Source organism: Acomys minous (genome assembly GCF_964271855.1).
Source record: "Acomys minous genome assembly, chromosome: 1".
Taxonomy (NCBI): domain Eukaryota; kingdom Metazoa; phylum Chordata; class Mammalia; order Rodentia; family Muridae; genus Acomys; species Acomys minous.
In genome coordinates, this window is record NC_140483.1 from 28595064 (window position 1) to 28615000 (window position 19937).

General features: G+C 42.4%; 1 long non-coding RNA gene across 1 annotated transcript in view; it reads right to left on the reverse strand.

Moving 5' to 3' along the window:
* The window catches only part of LOC311583326, a 90189-nt gene extending 70541 nt beyond the window's left edge, over positions 1-19648 (reverse strand). Inside the window, exon 1 of the long non-coding RNA XR_014774454.1 lies at positions 19441-19648. This is a non-coding gene — a long non-coding RNA (uncharacterized lncRNA). The remainder of the gene's footprint in view (positions 1-19440) is intronic.
* Between the last annotated feature and the right edge of the window lie 289 nt (positions 19649-19937).

A 19937-nucleotide genomic window follows, 5' to 3' on the forward strand; every position in this document is an offset into this window, starting at 1 on the left:
AAAGCACCAAATCTGGGTGTGGTAGTGCACACTTTTAATCCCAGCACTTGGGAGGCAGAAGCAGGTGGATCACTGTGAGTTCAAGGCCAGCCTGGTCTAAAAGGAGAGTTCTAGGACAGCCACGGCTATTACACAGAGAAACCCTATCTCAAACAACAACAACAAACACAAACAAACAAACAAAAAGAATGCACCAAAGCCAGACATGGTGGTGTACACCTTTAACCCCAGCGCTCAGAGAGAGAAAGGCAGGTGAATCTCTGTGAGTTCAAGGACATCTTTGTCTACAAAAAAAAAAAAGTCTAGGACAGCCAACGCTACACAGAGAAACCCTATCTCAAAAAACAAAAAACATCACAGATACTCAACATAATGCCAGAAGAGGCTGCAGCTGAGCTGACTGAGTCCAGCAGTCTAAAAATCATTTTTTTTTCTTCCTAAATGCTATTGCTCTATCAAGCATCTGATGTGGTTGTCATGTGAGATTAGTGTCACATGTCAAGTTAGTGGCCATGTCAAAGAGGCAGCATTTAATTAGACTGGCCAGGGTTAATTAGCAGCTCCAGAAATGCAAGTGTGTACAAACTATTTAAGAAGCGTGTTTCAGGAAGGCAGCATTCCCCCAGGAGAACAGCGCTGGCACCTACTTTACTGTGACGCTTACCTTAAGAGTGAGGCATGTAAGGACAATACATGCAGTAAACTTCGAGCCCCTACCCAGATCTAACCAATGGACAGGACATTCTCCACAGTTGAGTGGACAGTGGGGACTGACTTTCACACGAAATCTGGTGCCCCATTTTTGACCACGTCCCCTGAATGGAAGACCTGGTGGCACTCAGAGGAAGGATAGCAGGCTACCAAGAAGAGACTTGATACCCTATGAGCATATACAGGGGGAGGAAGTCCCCCTCAGTCACAGTCATAGGGGAGGGGAGTAGGGGGAAAGAGGGAGGGAGGGAGGAATGGGAGGATACAAGGGATGGGATAACAATTGAGATGTAATATGAATAAATTAATAAAATATATATTAAAAAAGACTGAGGCGTGTGTCTTTGAAGGGTGAAGCATGTGCAACTTCTGAGGCATGTGATAAAGAAGACGAACAAGACAGTACAAACCCGGCAGTGAGTATCCGGCAGACTTGCTCATAAAGACAGAGCTGGGGGCGCCAAGGATTGACACAGCAGTCGACTACAAAAGGAGATGGCTTGGATAGTTGACTGTTAAAGACAAATGGAACTGAGGCATCTGGGTGAGAAGATTCCAGAAAAGCATACTATTTTCAGAATCGAGGAATCTCAGGGTTCTAGCCTCTAGAAATCGAGTCAAGCGATTTGTTGCTGTCAAAAATCATATTTCAACTCATAGAAGAAAAGACTGTGATCAATCAATCATCTGAAAATGAAACAAATCATTTGAAAGAGAGATCTCTTTCACAGAGATGCCATTTCATCCTTGGAGAGAGAGATTTCAAACAGGAGGGAGCCAAATTGTCACTGCCATGACAACCAAGAGCCAATCATGTCACTCATTACCTAAGATTCCTCATGATCCAGTCTGTCTGCCTAGGAAAAGATCTGCAACATTGGCTACACAGCTGTCTGAAATTTGCCTTTCCTGGCCTTTCCTTTGCTCGTTGGATGCCTCGTTGCTATCCACAGTGTTTCTCACTTCCAGCTGAGGCAGAATCTGCTTCCTATGGAAGCTCTCGCTGCCATGTGTACTTCTCAGTGCTCCTTTTCCTCTTTTGGTTTGTCTAGGACTTGCCTTCAGGCACCCCGTGAGATCCTGTGGTACTGTCACAACTGTAAGAAAGTTCAGAGTAAACCCAGAAGAAATGTTACGATGAAATATCCCGCTTACCAGTCACACGTTGTTTTCTTTGAACTAACGCTCAGCTGTACCTTAACTCACTCCCAGGCTTCAGAGAATGCAGGATTTTTTCCGATCCAGGCATCTGTGCTGAGAGGACAGCCTGTACCTCGCTCCTGCCAGCTGACTCTAGTATTTCGTTTTGTTTTCGAGGATCCATGGTATTTCAGAGCTGAAGAGACCCTAGAGATGCTTCGTTTTCTAAACGGAGACACTAAACCTTTGAACAGCGGTAACCTTTGCTCAAGGCCACAGGATTAACAGCAAAACTGAAGTTTGCTCTTGAGGGTATCGGCCTAGTTTCAGATACTGATCACCAACGATAGCTGGCCTGCCCTGACTCCCGTCATGCTGTCATTCCTCTTACGGAGGCCCTGAGCAGCCGCACTCTGCCTGGTTCATCTCTTAAACTACAGTAGGAAAGAACTTTACACGCTTTATCCCGCCCAATCCTTCAAGGTTGGTTCCCAGCACCATATTAAGCAGCTGACAACCTACAACTCCATCTCCAGTGGCTCCAGTGCTCTCTTCTAACCTTCGTGAGCACTGTAACACACATGCACATATGTGTGTGTGCATGTGCATGCACACACACACATACACACACACACACACACACACAGACACGGATATAAATAAGAAAGTAAACTTTTAAAATAAGATAGTCACTTCATTTGATTTAGAAATCACTATTATGCACACTCCTTGGATGAGAGAGCTAGTTTTAAGTTTCTGTGGATATGCATGATAAAAACAAAATAAATAAATAAAAGTTGTATATGAATTAAAAGTCAATAGAATGTTAACAATATTAACCTTCAAAAAAAACCAACCCTTGGTCTCAGCCACCTGAACTATACGTTTTGGAGGGTTTGTTTATTAAATAAGTAATAAAGATCTGAAGGGAAACTATTTGTTTTACAAATTCTAAAACAGAACAAATCTCTGATATCAAAACTAAAAATCTCAAACCAAATCTGTGCCACATTTTTATCACTTTCACATTGAGTTCCTTATCACCACTAGGTTACTACAGATGGCATAGATATTGTCATCCTATAAACATCCATCTCTCTGGGACAAATTAGCCCACCACCCATCTGGAGAGAGAAACGAAAGCAAGATGTACTAGTGAGTGCTGAGTGTGTGTTAGATGCGTCCGTACACCTCATCTTGTGGTTGTGATCATGTCAATCCAGAGGTAGATATTGTTATCTAGTGAGGTGTTCTTTTTTTTTTAATTAAATGAACGAACTGAGAATGTATACCTTACAGGCAACCATAGAGGCAGGATTCGAATGCTGGGCACTGTTATTGATTGAATTCCAAGCTAACCATGTCTAAGCAATCTATGTTTCAGGCAGCTCAAAGAGGGTCACAGTAAAAGGTCAGGCAAGATAGTAGTAACCTCCTAAGAAGTAAGTCAGTCTATGCATGCAACCTGACTACAGTGGCTACGTGAGCTAGGCTGGATGCGGGACTCTAGCTACCAGAGACAAGAGTGTCATGTCACATAATGATAAGTTAATCATGGTCACTCTCAAACAGCAAAGCGTCTGCTCCCCATCCACCTGAGTTGAGAAACGATGATGGGCCTAACAACTTAGCAAAGAGTTGCGTCTAGGCAGAAGAGGAGGAGGAAGGCACACAGTGCGTCAGTGTTTCCTGAAGTTTGGTGATTTTTAGCAGATGTGCCACACTCACAGGAAGTGAGGTTCTGTGGAAAGCAGGGAGCTCTGTGGAAAATCAGGACCCTGCAATGTGGGTTTCTTGCTACTTGGGGGAGTCGTTCTTGCTATTACAAATTGGTTTTCTCTGTTGGTGACAATCTCACTGTCTCGTCCAGGGAACTGGACTAGACATCCTTCACTGGGAGATGCTCTATGGATTATTAAAAGGTAGGATAAATTCATATGTCAAGGTTGTATGTGGGCACATGTAGACACATGCCTGCATGAGTCTGGGAAAGAAGAAAGACAAGAAACACGAAATACAAAATAAAAGGACTGAAGAGGGACAATGGCCACACAGAGAAAGGGTGTGGCATGTTTCAAACCCCGAACTGGAGACACTGGCTCACATTTTTAAAGAAGCAAAGTTGGAGTGCGATTTGCATGCTTATCTGTGTGTGCACGTGTATGTGTGAGCATACACATTCCATGACACATGTGGAGGTCACTGGACAGCTTGGGGATGTTGGTTCTCTCTTTGCACCATGTGAATTCCAGTGATAAACTCAAGTCCTTGGACTTGACAGCAAATGCCTTTACATGTTGAGCCATCTTACCATCCCAAAGTAAGTTTTGGTGTAGATTTGCCACAGGCATTAAGAGAGAAAGAAGCATTTAGGAAAAAGGACAGTGTACACCCAAGACACGGGAGCAGGTTTCTTGGGGGGGGGGCAACATCACGAATGTGGTTCTTACATAATGAAAATTTCCAATGCTCAGAGTCTCTAGACTTCATGGACATAGTTTAGGTAATGACGTACTCTCCATTTTTAAAAAGTTGGCTGAACCACTGAGAAGCAGGTAACTTAACACTAGAGCTTGGCTCTTCTCCAGCTTGGAGGCCGTAGCTCTAGATTATGGAAACTGAGATGATTTATGAATTAGCAATGAGGATGTTGCATCTACTATCCTGTCTAAAGCTTTCCAGTTGAGAAATGACATTAGGAAACCCAAGCTAACGGAGAAGATCATCACAAAATTCTCCCGGGTTCTAATAAAGTTTCAGCGGTGCAAAAACTTGAGCAGCCAGAAACATAAAAAAATTTTTTCAACTTGCAATTCCAGGAAAATCATTATTCTTCACCAATACTGCTCCCCACCCCTTTGACTGCTACACTGGAGGACTGTGTTTCTTGTGTTAGCAATGATATTGGCCAGAACCTGAAGGAATATTCTTGTCATCTTAAGGCAACACATGACCTTGGAGGATGAACCTTGGCATAAATGCGTTTCTGGACCTTCAGTCTAGCTGACTGTCTGTGCTCTTCCCCTCAGTGATGTCTTTCACTGCCAACCTCTTCCCTTCTTTTCTTTCCTGTCTTCCTTCTCTCCTCAACCAGCCTCTTCCTTTCTCTATCGTTTGCAAACCATTTTTCCACTCCAGTACATCAGGGATTTCTAGGGAAAAAGCTGCTGTAGTCCAGGCCCCATGTGTGGCTGTGGTGAAACACTGTCCTCTACACTAAAGCATTTTTATCCTGGAGTGGGGAGCCTTAGGACTCCCTAAGTTCCAATGGGAACTCTTCATCCAAGAAAGAAACTCCTTAGGTCTGAGAGAGTGAAGAGCCCACAGGCCTCAAGAAATCACTGACACATAGAAGATTCACACGGCCCCTTCCTCTTCCTGGTTATGTAAGCTTGACTTCCTGCTGGAAATAGAGGGAGATGCTCCAACCACACAATGCCTGCTGGTCCTGCAGAGACACAGCTCTGGGATGTGCAGCTTTTGTGAGCCACCACCCATGCTGCTGTTGGCTTTTTAGGGTGATACAGCTGGTCTACTTTCTGGTGTCATCCTGGTTATCCTTTCCTTCTCATCCTTACTGTTATCTGACTTCAAGCCTGTTCTCACGTCCTGTACAAGTTTGGACCAGAAGTGACTTGTTGCCTCACACTTTAGTTTCCTAACACCACTGTAACAAGTGGCTTAAAACAACACAAAATTATTGTCTTCATTTTAAAGGTCAGACATCTGAGGCAGGTGACGCTGGGCTGAACTCAAGGGGTTGAAGAGACTTCATTCCTTTCTAGAAACTTCACAGAAGAGCACGTCCTTGCCTTTTGCAACCCATGGTCCTCAGCTCATAAGACCCTTGCTCCACTCTCAAAGCCATCACTGACACTTTGAGTCCTTCTCGATTTGACCCACCCTGTCTCCATTCCTCATTATTTAAGGAACCTCATGATTTTGTTGGAGCTCCTCAGATAATTTAAGATAATCTCTTTAGTTTAAACTTAGTAATTTAACAAAGTTAATTGCGTTTTCAACATTAGCCGCTCTTAACTTTGCAGCACAGCATCTCATAACATGTGAGTGTGGCAGGGAGGGCATTGCTCTGCTGTGCTTTATCCCTAAGAGTTTTTTCAATGTTTAATCTGACAGACAGAAAAGTCTCCAACTTCTAAAATAGCCTGAAAGACTCTATGATCTTGGTTAAGTAGAATGGGTGTGGGGGTGAGGGTGGGAGTGCCTTTTGTCAGTAACACTTCGTTTTAAAGGGACATAAAATCTGAAATCAAATGAACCTATGATTAAATGCTAGCTTTGCCACTTATGAGCCTTGTGGCTTTGATAAACCTACCTCAGTTTATCAAAAATCTCCATTTCCTCAGCATGAATTAGAGTGCAGTTACTCTGAAGTGTTTCTCAATGCTGAAGAGAAATAATCTCAGCAAAGAGCCTGGCTTGTAGGTTCCTACAGAGGGTAATGTTTTTCCTCCACAAAATACACCAGCTCCCACCTCACACAAGGAGACCACTGTAGCTCACAGCCACTTGCATTTACATGTACTGACATGTACTGACATGTACTGAGAACTTAAGTTATACAAGGGACGTGAGGGTGACAAAAGACACATGTGTCAACCTGCTTAGGGGATCTGTATGTGAATACGTGAAAGGTAAAGTCACAGGAGCAGATGGTTGTCACCACTGAAGTCATAAAGCTGATCCTAACGAATTGCCCCATGTTTAATCCTGGCTGAGTTCAAGAGGTGAAGACTCTACATGAGACCAAAATGAGATGATGCCACAGCAGCAGGAGGATTAGAGAGGGCTTAGAAAGAAGGGTTGTGGTTGGGACGCCTGCGCAGACTCGGGGAGGTGGTTTGTGCTGAGCAAATGCTTTGGATTCTCTCCTCAGCGACCTTCAAAGGCCTCCTGTACTTGTTGGGAGGCATTTAGTCTGAGACAGGGTAAGAAAGTCACAAGAATACCATCTCTAAACACTGCCATCTTCCACCGCCTCGCTCTGACAACTTACCTCCTTGCCAATTCCCTCCCTCCTCCCTCCCCTATCTCAACATGATACAAAACAGCCTTTTCTTTCTTTCTGGGATTAGTTAGAAGCAATGCCCTATAATTATAGTCATCTTATCTCCTTTGAATTCACCAAAATTACCCCTTCTCTTTAGATCAGCACCATTGCCGCATGATGGATGTTATTGGTAAGCTTTGTGCGATGGTGAAATGTTGTTTTCTCAAAGTGACATCTGCTCCAATAGACTAATGTTCCTATCTGACTGACTCATTTGCCGGGAACATGTCCACATGCCAGTGCAAATGGGTGAGTGGGAAGGGGCGCAAGATGAGCGATGCATTTGACAGAATATTTTTCTAGTGTTTTAGATTAAGAATAAGACTATTCAATTTCTTATGGAAGAACAGTAGGCCATTGGCACAGCAGGAATACTACCTAGTCATACCATGCTGTCTGAAGTGTACCAGGTCTCAGGAATGAGGAAACGCCCTGCTTGCAAAAAGTATTTTGACTCAATGGGGGAATCCTCGTCCATGGTCCTTGTCCTCTACGACCTGACACATTCTGGGTTCATCTTTGCCTGTGTTCTCCTCCAGACCTGGGATCCATATTGGAACTAATGTCCACAGAAGTCTGCGACCCTTAAAGACCCCATACAAGTGTCACCTCCCTTAAGATGTCACCTCTCGATAGAGCTGAGGTCTGACAGCTCTGTCCATACCTGAGGGGTTTAATGTGAGAAAATGATTTCAGGTGGTGAAAGAGGCAAACTCAGCAGCATGGTGAAGCAAACTCAGGGGCCAAATAACATTCAAGGAGCTGGACTGAAAAAAGACAGAAGAAGGAGAGGCCCTGGATGCTACAGGGCATTGAGGACTGGAGCCATAAACAAGCTACAGCCACCACTATAGCATAACACAAAGCACAAGCAGATGAGAGAAAATGACCCAGTTTTCCCTCCCTCCTGGCCTCCATCTTCCAAAAGTTTTTTCCATGGGTTGAATCCTTGTGAACATCCATGGACAAAGGTACTTAGGAGAAACAGCCTACAGGACTCAGCCCTATGACGGGAAACAAACAAACAAACAAATAGGAGTAAATCTAAAGACAAGGATGCCCAAGGCCAACAGCATGCCCCGAGTCATGGGTACACATTCTCTATGGCTGCAAACCTCATTCCTTGAGGTTTGAGTGATAAATGTCCCCCATAGGCTGTGTAATTGAATACTCCATCTCTAGTTGGTGGCTGTTTAAGAAAGTTATGGAGCTTTAAGAAGGGAGACCTTTGCTGGAGGGAGTAAATACATCACTGGGAACTGGCTTTGCGTTTTTATACCTTGATATCTCTCCCTTTCCCTCTCCCTCTCTCCCTTCCTCCTTCCCTCCCTCCTTCCCTCTCCCTCTCTCCTCCACTTCCTGTGTGCAGAAGAAATGTGACCACTTTATTTCCTGTCTGCCAGGCAGGCTTCCGACTCCAGCTGCCACACCTTTATTGAATGCTAAGTTGTCTGCAACTTTAAACCCAAATAAGCCAAATAAGTACTTCTCTAAAGTACTTTTGTCAGAGCATTTTATCACAGCAAAAGAAACAAAACTAATACTCACTCATTAAAGTATTTTTCACCTTTACTTTACTTTCTTCCAACTGGGTGGAATGCAGATGTGATGGTGAGAGCTGAAGCAAGCATCCTGAACCACAAATCTCAAGATTTGCTTCGAGGATGAAGTGCCAAATCGAAGGAAAATCTCATCATCATCATCATCATCATCATCATCATCATCATCACCACCATCATCATGCAGCTGTTAGTGTTGCTTACGTGGGCATCAGAGAGAGATAAACTTCATCTCGACCAGTCCATGGCTATCATTAGTTTGAGAGTCTTTTTTTACATCAACTCCTTTTTCATGAATCTTGGTGCCTTGAGAGTAGTAAAGGTTCTCATTCATTTATTCCATCACGTGGGAACAAGAACAGACTGCAGAGCAGCATTTCTGAGCATGTGAAACTCCACCACCCCATAATACCTTGCATGGGATGGAATTAATTTTATTCTTATTTCTGCATTCAGAAACAAATACTCTGCCAGTACTAAACATTAACTGTATGGAATGAGGAAATTATTGTCATAAGCTCAGATAAGAATAACGCTGCTCAAACTTTTGCATGAGGGCAAACTGGCCTGAAGAACTTGTTGAAACACAGATTGCTGGGTCGTAGACTCAGAGATTTTTGAATCAGTACACCAGGACCTGGAGACTTTGTGTTCTTAACAAGTTCAGGGGGGATAATGAAGCTGCTAATGTAGAGAAGACGTTGCCATACTTAGAGGATGGAGGCAAGTCACTGCACCCTCCACTCACACACCACGGATGCTGGGCCTCCTAAAACCATGTACCACAGATGCTGGGGGGATGGCTCAGTGGGGGAGGAGTCCCTGCTGCTCTCACATGGGGATTAGAATTTAGATCTCCAGAACCTATGGGGGAAAAAAAGGTCTAGGTGAGAATTTGTGTAATTATAGCTCCACTGCTGAGGGAGAGGAGCAAAGAGTTGAGAGGATGTCTAGGGCTTGCTGGCCATAAGCCTAGCCCCAAAATGACAAGCTCCATGGTCAAGGAGTGACCGTGTCACAAGGGAATATAGAAAGCAATAAAGAAGGGTACCTGACACCCTCCTCTGGCCTGTGCATGTTCACACGGGTATACACCTGCATGAGCATGTACACACACGTGTGTGAACGCACACACACACACACACACACACACACACACACACACTCACTCACAAACACACAAACTCACATAAGTGAAAAGTAAAAAACCTGAGGCTCTCCACATTCCCACAGTAAGGAAGGTTATTAAAAAACCAAAAGACAGCCTGAATTGAAGTCGGTGGCCTGGGTAGATCCAAGTGATTAGACGGAAGGGCAATATGAATATCCACAAAGAAACTGGTGGCTGCTGGACTATGGTCAGGGTACAGTGTCACCGCAGTTGCTGTCCCCATCGCTCAGGGTCACGCTGTGTATGCACTGCAGTGTCATTGCAGTGGCCTCCTCTCGGCAGAGCCTGCTGAGCTACAGGCAAATTAGAGAGATTTGGGGAGACTTTTTGCTTTTTAGCTGTCACAAATAAGTATACAGTGAGTGCTCCAAAAAGAAAGAAAGAACCAAAATAATCACATAATGTGACTTTGTCATTCAAGCACAATTTCAAAGCAGTCTGCTAGCTTATCACCCTCCGGCAACTAAATTACTACCCCGGTGTGCCTCCTACACAGAGATGCTGGTGTTGCCAAGGAGCGTGGGTTAAAATCCAACCCCGGTGATCTAATCCACTTCAGTAAAATGTGTATGAGATTTCACGTCGACAGCAGGGCAGAATAAGTGATTCTTGCAAGCCTGGAAATAAATTATTGGCTGTCTAAACATCTACCAAATTTAGACGCCAGCGGAACTAAAGACTTCTTCCTCCTTCCTTTTCTTGTTCCTCCTTTTTTTCCTTTTTCTCTCCCTGTGCCCGTGCTGTCTTCTTCCCCCTCATCCCCGCCCCTCTGAACATCGGAGCTTTGAAGCACCGCTTGGCTTCACCCTAAGCCCCACTCCCCCTTTTCTCCACCAAAGAGGGAGAGCCCCAGAGATGCACAAGATGCTCTCCTCAGGCCCTGAGAGGTCTTTTCTTTCCTGAGCCTGATTGATCTGTAGGAGCTAGTGCTCTTCTGGACAGCATTGCCTCTGCATCTGAATGACCCCATCAAGGGACTCTGACCAAGGCTGGCTTCTGTTCCAGTCCTGCAGGGCTCTATGCTTACGAAGTGTGAATTCAGACCATATCCCTCAAGCACCCCCAAGAGAAAGCTGCATAAAGCCTGTATTTCCAGAGTTTTCATGTTCTGTATTAAAACAACAACCCCCATTCTATCATGGAAGGAAAGCCCATGAACGCATTCCAGAAGACTCTGTGGAGCAGGACTGCTGGGCAGGTGTGAACTGAGATCAGCCTCTCTGTACCCAAGGCTGGTGCTTGAGACACTTACTGAAAAACTCCAGTCCTAATTGTCCCACCGGGAAGTCAGACAACCAGCAGATCCCCCTTCAAGGCTACATCCTTGGACCTGATTTTAGCTTTTTTTTTTTTCTTTCAGTTCTAACTTTTTTATTTATTTATTTATTTATTTATTTATTTTTCTTTTATTTTTTTATTTTTTTATTAATTTATTCTTGTTACATCTCAATGGTTATCCCATCCCTTGTATCCTCCCATTCTTCCCTCCCTCCCATTTTCCCCTTACTCCCCTCCCCTATGACTGTTCCTGAGGGGGACTTCCTCCCCCTTATATGCTCAAAGGGTATCAAGTCTCTTCTTGGTAGCCTGCTATCCTTATTTTTAAAAACCAGAGTGAAGGCATGAAAAAGACCTGAGGAACCCTTAACAAGAAGAGTCTTAGCCTTGGTGGAAAGCCACTTCCTGACTTTGTTGTGCGGAAGGTCTTTTGCTGAGAAAGAGAACACATGCTATGTTTTTTAATCAAAGCAAAAACACACAAGAGTCTGGGAATTCATTTTATCCCTCAGCATTTGTTCAACTCCCTGGCATGACGACAGAGAAACAACCTGAAAAGTGGCTTGTGCCTACTTGTAGTCCCTTTCGAAATGAAGTTTAAATCCTACTGTTCCTAAAGCATCTTATTCTACTTACAAATTTTGCTATTCTAGTTATGGATCTAGAAAATTCCAGCATCATTTATGAAAATTTATATGTCTGTTGATTAAACAATTATGAATTAGAGCTCATAAACATATTGTGCAGAATCAATCTAATCTATTTCATTTGCCTCGTTAATAATTCTGATAGAACCTTAACAAATATTTAGATCATTCTCATCAACATAGTGTTTAGTGACTAATATTATGCTTTGATTTTTTTGTTGTTGTTTTTAATACAGGGTATCACTATGTAGCTCTGGCTGTTCCTGGAACTCACTATGTAGACCAGGCTGGCCTCAAACTCACAGAGATCTGCCTGCCTCTGCCTCCCAAGTGCTGAGATTTAACTCATGCACCACTAATCCCAGCCACTATAGTGATGCTTGTGCTCTTGATGCACCACAGTGCTGCTTGTAAGCATATTGAACTTTCCTTCTGCTTTTCATATAAAAGTAACCACAGATACTTTAGTGAAATGATTTACATTGGACCTTTAAGTCCTCCCTGTATGCCAAGAAACCAGTTGTGTAACGCTATGTTGTGGAGTGCCCTGTCTTGAGATAATGCTCATCCTGTTATGGTCTGTGGGTTCCCTGGACCTGCATGGGCACGTCTCCTCAACTGCAGCCATATAGCGACCCAGATGGCACCAGCACGCCATGGAGGCTTGGCAGGGGTGTGCTATAATAGCTAGCCTCCTCCTGCATTCAAGGCTAAGGGTCCCTATCACCACACAACCTCTCCACACGGACTCTCCCGCATGACGTCTTCTATGATGTCACATGGACTGTCCAAGTGAAGGGTCCAAGAGAGAAAAAGCAGAAGCCAACAGTTCTCTTGAATCCAGAGGTTGACCTGTGCAGACCATTCCTGCCCCCTTCTGCTAGCTATTGCAAGGCCAAGCCATCCCATGTTTGAGGTGGCAAGAGGCCACACAAGAATACCCTGGGAGGAACGGCTCATTTGAGGGCCCTCTTGACTCACTAGCTACCACCTTTAGACACTCCAGTGTGCCAAGCTGCCACAGAGATGTATGAGTTCTGGCCAGCATTGTCATTACTCATCATTATGCTGATTCTCTTCTTCCTGGGGACACAGCAAGACTACATTTTCCCACCTTCCTTGAAGTTACATGTATCTGTGTCAATGAATGTGTACGGAAGGACCATTACCTCCAGGCCAGGATGATTCAAACATCCTATTGTGTTGTCCTTCCCTGTGGGTTCTTACTATGATGGCTGGGAAGGCCAGATCTCCAGCTCCAGCAGTCTCTCCTCACTTACCAGACACCAGAGCCCTCCTTTCTCATCAACTTATCGCTTGTCCATCATTAGCAACATAAGCTCACTGACGTTCAGGGATTTTTTTGGTTTTTGTTTTTTGGTTTTCTTTTTTTTTTTTTTCAGATTTGGAAAGAACGTTTTCAATATCTCTCCTCTTCTTCCTTCCTTTCTAACAGAGCAAAATGCTCCAAGGTCATTTACTATTTCCATGCTGGAACTACCATTTCTCCCGGAGTTCCGATTCCTTTTATTAACATTTTGTATTGGTAAATTGAAGTCTATGGTACTGGAGAGAAAGGCAGCTCAGCGGTTAAGAGTACTGGCTGCTCTTCCAGGTTGAATTCCTGCCACCTACACGGCAACTCACAACCATCTGGAACTCCAATCCAAGAGACACAAAGCCTTCCTCTGGCCTCCATGGGCACTGCAGGTTCCTGGTACACAGATATACGTATGGATAAAATACCCACACATATATATTTTTTAAAAAAGATAAGTTGGGGTCTGCATGCTAGTTGAAACATGCATATATAAATGTATGTGCTTGAATAAATATGTAGATGCACACATTTACAGAAACATGTATGTGGTTTCAAAAACTGATTCATATAGGCACTGTTAACTACAATCCAACCTCTTGGGATTTTTTTTCTTGCCCACCCCTTTCCATATATGTTTTTTGACCATAATGAGCTACTTTAGCTCTCACAAAATTCACACATTGACTCATATTTTTAGTCCTATGATATATCAAAAATAGATTCTGATTTCTTATTCCAGCCAGCTAGAAGGAATTCTACTCAGAAGTTTAGAATCTGTTAGCATATCTCCTCTGCTCAAGACTTAGGATATATTATAGGTACCATGGTCATAACTAGCTGGATTGCTCATTTCTTTTCTCACTCTGGGTGGTTATGCAATCTATCTAAAGTGCCCTGAGGTTCACTTACATCAGCTTCTATTCTGTGTAAGGTTTTCTCCTTCCCGTTGTGTTTGCACAACTGGTTTTTGTTTGGTTGGTTTGTTCTTGGCTTTGGTTTTTGGTTGGTTGGTTGGTTGGTTTTGTTTTGTTTTGTTTTGTTTTGTTTTCCAAGACAAGGTTTCTCTGTGTAGTGTTGGCTGTCCTGGAACTCACTCTGTAGACTAGGTTGGCCTTGAACTTAGAGACCTGCCTGCCTCTGCCTCTGCCTCCCCAGTGCTGGGATTAAAGGCATGGGCAACATGCCTGGCTTCAACTGTGTGTGTGTGTGTGTGTGTGTGTGTGTGTGTGTGTGTGTGTGTGTGTATTTAATACACATATTAAATATATATGTTTATATACAAACATATATATTTAAGGTAGACTGTACAAGTTCTTCCAAATAACAGAACTGAACAAAAAGATACTTCTAGATAAATACACCTTCCCCACGCCCATCATTTATTGGATGGATTATTTATATTTCCTTTTATAAAGACAAGCATATGCATTTTTAAGCATCCTCTTCTTTCTTACCAAAAGGAAGCATGCTGCATATGCTCTTTTTACTTTACTTTCTTAATCTAAACAGTATCTTTTGATAAACTCCACTGCAGCCTATAGAGACCTTTCTTATTCTTTAATAACCGTATCTTCCATTATATGAGCTATGGCATTTTATGTGTGGAAACTAAACTAAAACTGAAATCTTTCAGTATATATAATGTGTGTATGTGTGTGTACATATATACACATATATATGTATATATATATATAATTCTGGGTTTATCTTTTTGGCATTTTTTAACATTAGAGATACATGCTTAATACAGAAGATAGAATTTTTTAAAAGTCAAGTGCTTATATTGACAAAATTACCTCCCCAAAACTTGTACTGTTTCACATTTTCGCCAGAGTGAAAATGCACAGCTCTCTGTCCTACTGATGGAGCGCATTGTCACTCTCATGAAGCTTTGTCACTAGTGATGGGTATGAGATCTCAACTTCCAGGTTCACTGTGTTGTTGTAAATGATGTTACACTAAGTGAAATAGGCCGGACACAAAAAGAAAGTCCTGGGTGATCTCGCCTGTGTATGGGAACTTCTAAAAGACAAGCATATAAAAACAGAATTGTGAGTATCAGAGGCAAAGAATGAGAAATAAGATGAGTCAAAGAATAAACAGTTTTTACAGGATACATTTGTTATGTAGAATAGTAAGATACTTTGGGTTTTTTTTTCTTTTAAAGAAAATAGTATTTCAGCTGTACATATTGTATAGATTTCTCAAAGGAAAAAATGCAACTTACAAATATAACAGGAATGCTACTCAAATAAACAGAAGTTCCCAAACAAACTAGAAAATGCATTGCTGATTCTGCCTGAAGTACGAATTCTGGACATGACCACATTCAAAATAATTCTTCCTTCCTTCCTTCCTTCCTTCTCTTCTTTCTTCCTTCCTTCCTTCCTTCCTTCCTCTCTTTCTTTCTTCTGTTTTTCAAGACAAGGTTTCTCTGTGTAGCCCTGGCCGTCTTGGACTCTCTGTGTAGACCAGGCTGGCCTAACTCATTGAGAGATCCACCTGTGTCTGCCCCCCTGAGTGCTGGGATTACAGGTGTGTGCCACCACACTCAGCTAGAACAATGCTTTCCTGAAAGTCTTGCTGAACGTTACTTACATATGCTTTACCAACTAGAGATTGTGTTAGTTACTTTTCTGCTGCTGTGACAAAAGTCTAACTTACAGAAGAAAGAGTTTCTTTAGGTTTATGGTTCATGGGAGATAAGAGTCCATTGTGACAGGGCGGCATGACAGCAAGCAGCAGGCTTGGATTCTGAGAAGTTCACATCTCAACCCAAGCATGAAGCAGAAAAAACATACTAGAAATGGGGTGAGGCCATATTCTCTCTACATATGCCCCTAGTGACTTCAGACTTGACTTACTCCATCAAGGCTGCATCTCCTAAAGCTCCCCAAACATCAACTAAGGAACCAAGGACTCAAACACATGAGCCTACCTATGGGGGAACATTTTTTTCATTCATCTCTGGAAATCAAATCTATTTGCTTCAAGTGGGGGTATTGCTACAATTACATGTCCAAATGTGTGAGCAAGTCTTCATATGGTTAATAATCTGTTTTAGCCCTGTTGCTTGCTTAACATGGAATATTCCATGTTATTCTACATGAATGTACCACTTAATTGGTTCAGTTGGTAGATTGACCACATGATAAGTGATGGTTAGTGTTGACAACTTGACAGAATCTAAAGTCTAGTAGACAAAAGCCTCTGGGCATTCCTATGAGGAACTGTCTTGACTGTGCTGGTTGAGATAGGAAGGCCTGCCCTCTGTGGGCGGCACCATTCCCTACTTGAGATACTGGACCTGTGTAAATGGAGCCAGAAAGCAGAACAGCAGCTGTGTTTCTGATAGTGGATGCGATGTGGTCAGCTACTCCAAGCTCCTGTCACCTTGATTTCCCTCTGTGGTGGATGGCAGCCTTGAACTGTGAGACAGAATAAACTCTTTTCTTAAGTGCTCATCATAGCAACAGGAAAAGAAACTAAGGCATTGTACCAGATTTTTTTTTTGCATTTTCCTTATCTCTGAGGACTGTATTTCTATACATATACAAATACTTGGTTATATTTTACCTGTTTCATACATTCATAGTTGTCACAATAGTTCTATAAGATATGAGGCCCCAGCTCACCTTTAAATTAGTCCCAACTTTTTTCATCAGTTTTTATGCTATGTCATGGGATTTCAGGTTTTTTAAAAATGAAATTCAATATATGTATGATTATCATATGTAAGATAGATATATGATTATATATATTTATTCAAAATACACATTAGAGATTAGTCACATGTTACATAAAAATTATGTTTTTATATTTAAGTCATCCTATATGTGCTACATAAATTTACTTTCTTGAAACTGACAAAGGCCTGTGGAACTGAATTATAAACATGAGCATAATATTTGTATTTCAATATATATTTGAGCCTCAATCTTGTATAAACAGCATCCCTTGCAATTTTGGTCTTTTCTTCAATTCAAAAGTAAGCACAATTGCATTTCATTAGCATCATCTAGTCATTGTAGAAATTCTTTACCATGAATATAGAAGTTGGATAAGTCAAACATAAAACATGGCAGTAAGCATTAACTATAACATGTAATCACAATGCTATCTATTTACTATTAGTTTGTTATTATACTATTGATGTTGCCTAGACATAAATATATAAGAAATGAGGCTGATTTTACTTCTGCATAGATGATATATAATAAAATGTATTTATGAATACATTATGAAATATCTTTAATAATTAATTTTACTTTAAAAATATTTATTGTTTTTAACTATGTATATGTGTATATGCGTGTTGTGGGTTATGTGTTTGTGAATGTAGGTGACCAAAGATTCCAAAAGAGGGTATCAGATCCCCTAATCTGGAGTTACAAGCAGTTGTGAGCTTCCCACTGTGAGTGCTGGGAACCAAATTCAGGCCCTCTGCAAGAGTAGTTTGAACTCTTAAACACTGATCCATCTCTCTAGCCACAATAATTAATTTAAAAGCCTATACTTAATCATATTGTATAGTAAATTGAACATTTGAGAATCTACAAATATATATATATATATATACATGTATAATATATACAAATTATATTGGATGCACTTGCTATATATATAGATGCACACTAACACACAATGCCTTTTGCTCTTTTACCGTGTGCTACAGAAGCTAAATGCCTTGCGTGTATTCTTCCCATTGAGGCTCGATGCAAGCCTATGTGGTAGATAACTAGCATCATTCCTAGCAAGCCTAACGGGCTTTAGTTACTGGCTGAAAGCTTAGCTTCTCAACACGGACCTCAAACTTTCATCTAACCATAGTTGATTCTTTATTGACGTGTTGCCCAGAATTTCCAGCTCACAATATCATCTGTAACCTATGTCTGCAATGTTCTCAAGGACCTCAAGAAAGTGGAGAAAGGTGGCGGTTATAAAGAGGCATTATTTATAAACAAATACAAAATATGGAAATTTTCATTTAATACTAACTAAAGGGTGCATGCTTTTTGCAAAATAATGATTCTACATATAGGAAACTTCCTGGGTACATTTAAAAGAGTATTCAGCTTGCCATAAAACAAATCACACGTAAATTTAAAGCTCTAATGTGTCTTGTGCTTTTGAAATAATGATGTAGACTTTTGTCTTGGCCTATCTTATCGCTGAGATAAGGCACATAGTAAGCCCCTGCGCTGGCCCCTGCTTCCTAATATTTATATTCTACGCATGCTTCATCAGACAGACACAAAATGATGGCAGAAATGCCAGGCTCTCATCCTGTGTGTGGGGCTAACTGAGAAGCCAACGCATTTTTAGAAAAAGCAGCTTCTAAAAGCCTGTGGGGTTTTTTTTCCCCCTCTCTACAGAATAGCATAAATGTAGCTGTTTTCCATTATCTTGTAATTCTTTCCTCACCTAGCTGTGACTTGCCTCCACAGACGATTTAAAGAGTCTCATATATGGAAACTCTGTGTGGGCAAGCGGTACACGTGTGTGAGCACCTATGCTGGAGCTGGCAGGCTCCCCACACAAAGCCTCGCTGGGCAGGGATGTCCTGGGCACTGCTGTCCTTGGCTGACCCACCGCGGGAGGCACCCTCAACCAAAGGCCTGTGATGAGACTACCAGCCTGGAATAAATATTCTTTTAGGCTCCCAACTCTATCTACCCCATCTCACCCTTCCCAGCTAGAGAGGCAGTCCCTTGTTTTCCTACAGAATTCAGCTCCCTCGGTCTGGCCAAGTACTCAACTACTCTTTGCTGAGAAAGATAAATCTTAGTATAAATCTTATATACTGAAGCATATTCAAGATTTGCTGAACAAATAAAAGCATTTTTTTAAAATGGAGTTCTCTCTAGAAGACTTTGTTCTGCTGAGTCTTTACTTTCCCAAAGTCCAGATCTTTCTAAAAGACTTTGTTCTGCCGAGTCTTTACTTTCCCAAAGCCCAGATCTGAGTGAGTGAGTATCCACTCATTTATGTCCCGTTTGTATTGGGCTTTCATCGGGGGCATAGTTCCACAAGGAACAGCCATCTTTGTCTCATTTCTAACACCCTGCTACAGCATCTACAACCCACATGTGCTATTTACTCTCGAGACCCTGTATGTAGCAGGTGATCTGGGTGGAGCTTCCTCTAAACTGTGCTAGATTTTTAGCTTTCAAGCTGGAATTCTTTTTTTAAGCCCGTACAAGGTTGGTGGGTAGGAGAAGGTCAGAGAGAGGGGAGGGGGCAGAGAGAAGGATGGCCTAGTGTTGAAGAGACGGGGGCTTTACGAAAGCTTACTGATATGGGGGAAAATCTCCCAGGAAATGTTAGCAAAAGCACGGGGCCTGTAAACGCCATCAGCAGCAACGTGAGGAGCCTTTGCAGGGGAGATGTAACTAGAGTCAGGAAGCACATTCAAAGCCCGTTTCCTAGGCAGCTGAAACCACCCACCGTATCTTGAACAAACGGAGGCTGATTCAGTTCTCAAATGTGCCATTTGCCTCGGCTTTCAAAATAAGCCTGAGCGTTCAGCTGGGCTCTCTCACCTTCTGAAAGCAGCCTGTTAGGGAAGGGTTTTGTATTCTCTTTCTGGCCATGGGCGTTCTTCAGTTGCGCGTCTCGCCCTCTTCACGTGTCCCACTTGTATGTGTCTTTAACCTAAGCTCCAGCATCAGCAGCTCCAGAGAGCGTCTTTCGATTTCTTAAGTCCTTGCAGATGAAGAGTAAACCTCTGTTACGGTATCTGAAAGCCAGCAACAGTAGCTGCTTAAGTCGGCCTGGACTTCAGGGACATGCAAATGGAAACTGCCTTGAGATTCCATCTCACCCTAGTCCCTGTGGCTGTTATCAAGAAAAATAAAGGACATCAAATGCCTGGGGAAAGGGACAGCCTTAGTCACTGCAGGGAGAAGTGTAAACTGGTGCGGCCATTATGGAAATCAGTGTGGCGGCTTCTCAAAACCACTTAAAATGGAGTTATTGTGTGAGCCTCCTTTTCCACTCCTGAACACGTGCAGAAAGGACTTCACACCTTTCCACGGAG